The sequence below is a fragment of the Saccostrea cucullata genome, unplaced genomic scaffold (assembly GCF_032062105.1).
Source record: "Saccostrea cucullata isolate Sc308-1 unplaced genomic scaffold, CSIRO_AGI_Scuc_v1 ctg22270, whole genome shotgun sequence".
Taxonomy (NCBI): domain Eukaryota; kingdom Metazoa; phylum Mollusca; class Bivalvia; order Ostreida; family Ostreidae; genus Saccostrea; species Saccostrea cuccullata.
Window position 1 is genome coordinate 1 of NW_026935413.1, and position 4,343 is coordinate 4,343.

At 34.8% G+C, this 4,343-nt stretch overlaps 1 pseudogene; it reads left to right on the forward strand.

Moving 5' to 3' along the window:
• Window positions 1–1,729: 1,729 nt before the first annotated feature.
• On the forward strand, window positions 1,730–3,725 carry LOC134242749 (myb/SANT-like DNA-binding domain-containing protein 3; annotated as a pseudogene).
• The last annotated feature ends 618 nt before the right edge of the window (window positions 3,726–4,343 follow it).

Below are 4,343 nucleotides of genomic sequence, written 5' to 3' on the forward strand. Positions count from 1 at the left end.
TAATGTATAGTCTGCAGTCTGGCATCTTTACGTGAATAATGCAAACGAAAAAGCAGCAAACTATACAAAAATATCCCACACTTCACACATAACACAGCTTTATATTTTGTTTAGTACGAAACTCCTCTGGTGTTTAGGTTCGGTGGTGAAAAGAAGAAACCCATCTGAGCTATAAGCCATATTTTGGAGGAACCATTTTCTTTGGCTAATCAAAGCTTGGCTCTGACGTGATCTCGAATGGGATGATATGAGATGTTTGAGAAGCAGTACGTACCGGATTCGGAACATCTAATTTTAATTAAGATTGCATGCATCTCAGTTTGGAATGTTATTGGTTTGTTTTACTATTAAGTCAAGTATTTAAAAAAAAAGATAATGTCTGTTTTTCTACATATAATTTCATGCGCTTTTTTGGTACATATTAAATGAAAGCATGCTAACCGCTTTTCAGTATTTTGATTATTCAGTGGTATAGGAGGAGTTTATAGGAGGAGGATAAAGGATGGGTTATCTTCAATATAACAAAAATGGTAGAATTCATGTATATTTTGCTCTGGGAAACCTGAAATACATCTCAGATCATAAAGTACAATGTAAAATAGCAGGTGCACTATAACACTATGTAACAAAGACTCGGTGAAAGTCTCAATATATTAAAAGAACGTTAAAATATCTAACAAACAAGCTCTATGATAAAGTTGATGAGTTTCACTTTTCTGTTGTCAACTTCCCTTACTTATTCACCAATATAACTTCATCAACCGCATACGGAGTTTATATTTCTAAGTAGATTCGATACGCAAGAGCATGCTCTACGTATGTACAATTTGTATAAAGAGGAAATTATTGACAAACAAGTGGATGAAGTCATCATTTCGTAAGTTATGGCAGATACAATGACCTTGACAGCAAATATACAATTTATCATTGAGTAAGATGCTGATTGACATTTTTCATACTAATTGTTAGTCCTTATTTATACACAGATTTTTTTTTACTCATCTATATGCCGGTTAAGGATTTTAAATTTATACCTCTACTCGGCACTCGGGGCCATTGAGCAGTGAAGGTTCTTTATCGTGCCAACGCCTACCGAGACACGAGACCTGTGTTTTTAAGGTCATGTCCGAAAGACCCATGACTTTCACTTCTAATGCCGAGCGCTTGGAGAAGTAACATTACCCTACCTCTGTCGATTTTTCCTTGAAATTCTGGCTTACGATTGGTTGAAAAGTCTGTCACGTGAAGGCGGTGGACCCGGTCAGTTTTTAATCTATACCCGGTCGATGTATTACGTCACAAACACAAACGTGACGTCATAATATGCACAGTATAAGAGTGAAGAAGCATTTAGCAGAGAAATCCAATTATAAACTACAGGTAAAACGTAAATGTTTCATCGATGAGGTAAATTCGTTACACAGACTTGTAGTGACAGGGTATGGGATGATACCTGGAGCGGGATTCATAAAGACTTTTAGATTTTTCTTAAAAGTTGTACTTAAGCATTAAAAAATTATTAACTAAGAAAAATTCTTAAGTTTTAATTCATAAAGATTCTAAGCACAATTCTTAACTAAATTTTATTTTAAGAAAAACAACATACTTAAATCAAAGCACTATAACAACACTAGCGATTTGCCGTACTTTTTGCAACAACAAACGCGCTCTCTTTGTAAAAGGAGATAATTAATTCAACTGACGTGACGTAATATTAGCAGACGGAAAAATGGAATCGCAGACAAAAAGGAAGCCAAATTGGAATGCCGATGAAACCCTTGCTTTGACTAATTTGGTTGACGAAAATAAGCATATTCTTCGAGGGAAGTTAGGACCAACACTGACGTCGGACATGAAAACTCGGACGTGGCAAAGCATTGCACAAACACTGGCTGCAATGGGTGTTGGTCCAGCTAGAACAGCTGCAGAGGTAGAAAAAAAGTGGCACAACATTTTTTTCCAAATCCAAATCAGAAATATCTAATCACAGGAGAGCTACTTCTGGGACAGGTTGGTTATTACACACACTTTCACTTGATCCGCGATCTGTGTTCAACTCAATCATGTCTGTGTATTAGACTTTGAGCATACGTACATGTATCCTTCAGCAATAATCCTAAACTCAATGTTAACCCTTCTATGCATTAAACATTAAATAAACACTCAACCATTTACAAATGGTCGGAAAGTATTGAAATTTCTGCAGTTCGGTTTTTCCGCGTACATTCATATAGTTTACATGTAACCAAGGAGAGATAAAGGGTTATAACCCAAACAAAAATATTTTCATTATTTTGGGATGCCCCACGGGATAGTATCAACAGAAGTGATATCTGATCATCTCTTTTCATTCAAAATGTTAGACTTATTAACTCCCTTCACTTTGAGTGACAATTCAAAATCAAGGGGGAAAGTGTTTTTAGCTCTACTGGTCAGAGACCAGAAGAGCTTATGCGATAGTAATGCGTCCGGCGTCCGTCTGTCTGTCCGTCTGTCTGTAAACAATTTTTCAAAATGCTACTCCTCCTACAGTTTTGGTCTAATTTCAATATAACTTGGCACACAAGTAGACTACACTAAGATACATAATTCTGTGTATCGGTTTTTGATTTCGATGAACAGTGTTGCCGTGGTTACTAAAAATAGAAATTTCTGTGAAATTCTTTCAAAATGCTACTCCTCCTACAGTTTTGGTCTGATTTCAGTATAACTTGGCAAACAAGTAAAATACACTAAGATACATAATTCTTTGTATCGGTTTTTGATTTCGATGAACGGTGTTGCCGTGGTTACTAAAAATAGAAAATTCTGTGAAATTCTTTCAAAATGCTACTCCTCCTACAGTTTTGGTCTGATTTCAGTATAACTTGGCACACAAGTAGAATACACTAAGATACATAATTCTGTGTATCGGTTTTTGATTTCGATGAACGGTGTTGCCGTGGTTACTAAAAATAGAAATTTCTGTGAAATTCTTTCAAAATGCTACTCCTCCTACAGTTTTGGTCTGATTTCAGTATAACTTGGCACACAAGTAGAATACACTAAGATACATAATTCTGTGTATCGGTTTTTGATTTCGATGAACGGTGTTGCCGTGGTTACTAAAAATAGAAATTTCTGTGAAATTCTTTCAAAATGCTACTCCTCCTACAGTTTTGGTCTGATTTCAGTATAACTTGGCACACAAGTAGACTACATTAAGATACATAATTCAGTGTATCGTCTTTTATTTTGATGAACGGTGTTGCCGTGGTTACTAAAAATAGAAATTTCTGTGAAATTCTCTCAAAATGCTACTCCTCCTACATTTTTGGTCTGATTTCAGTATAACTTGGCACACAAGTAGACTACACTAAGAACATAAAGAGACTTTATCAACGATCATTATTCTATTTATTGCTGTTGTAAAGTTTCAAATCCCAGCTGCTTAAGTACTTTTCTCTTCCTTTGCTATAAGTTCAAACCAGTAGAGCTTCAGTCTCGACAGAGACTTCTGGTTATTTATAATACTTAATAATTGGAAAGGTAAAAGTGGGGGAAAAGTATGCTGAATCAAATATTTGTACTTTAAAGGTGGTGGTCCTCCTCCAAAGGCACTAAGTGCAATTGCTGAGGCTGTGTCCAGTGTTGTGGGGGAAAAGAACACTTGCCTGACTGGTATTGGAGGAGGTGCAGACACTACACTCATACAGCGAGGTCTTCTAGGAGAGGAACCATTATAAGTTTAAATGAGGATATGCAAGTATTTAAATTCTAATTTAATAGAGCCATCAATAGATGTAGGGAAAAATGTTGTTTCCAATTTCAGGCTTTAAAAAAAATATTGAAAGTAGGTAGACAATTTTAAATTATTATTTTTTTTTAATCTTTGAACTGATTTAAACAAATCTTGGTTACACCAATGAAAAAAAACTGAGTTCAAATTAATTAATATGTTGCTGTAAATGATTCATGTGTCACACAATTTTAGAGTAAAATTATCATAAATCTATTCTTAAAAAAATTGAGAGCTAAGATTTTCTCTGCAAAAGAAATTAAAGCATTGATTAAACAAATTAGAACTACAAGTAGGAGAGTAGAAACAATTTTTATAAAGATTCAAGATTAATAATTTTAGCAATCTATTACCTTCACTATCATCTTCTGTAGTTTGTCGGCTGTCCATATGTTCGATTATGCTTCTTAAACACGAAATCTTTGTAAAATTTAATTAAAATGGCCTTTTTCTCGTTCTTGACATCCTTCCAAAGACGATTCTGTTGCAAACCTAAATAAATGCACAATGTAATTAATTTTACTGTAAACCAAGTATTATACGCGTGCGATAAATATCCGCGAGT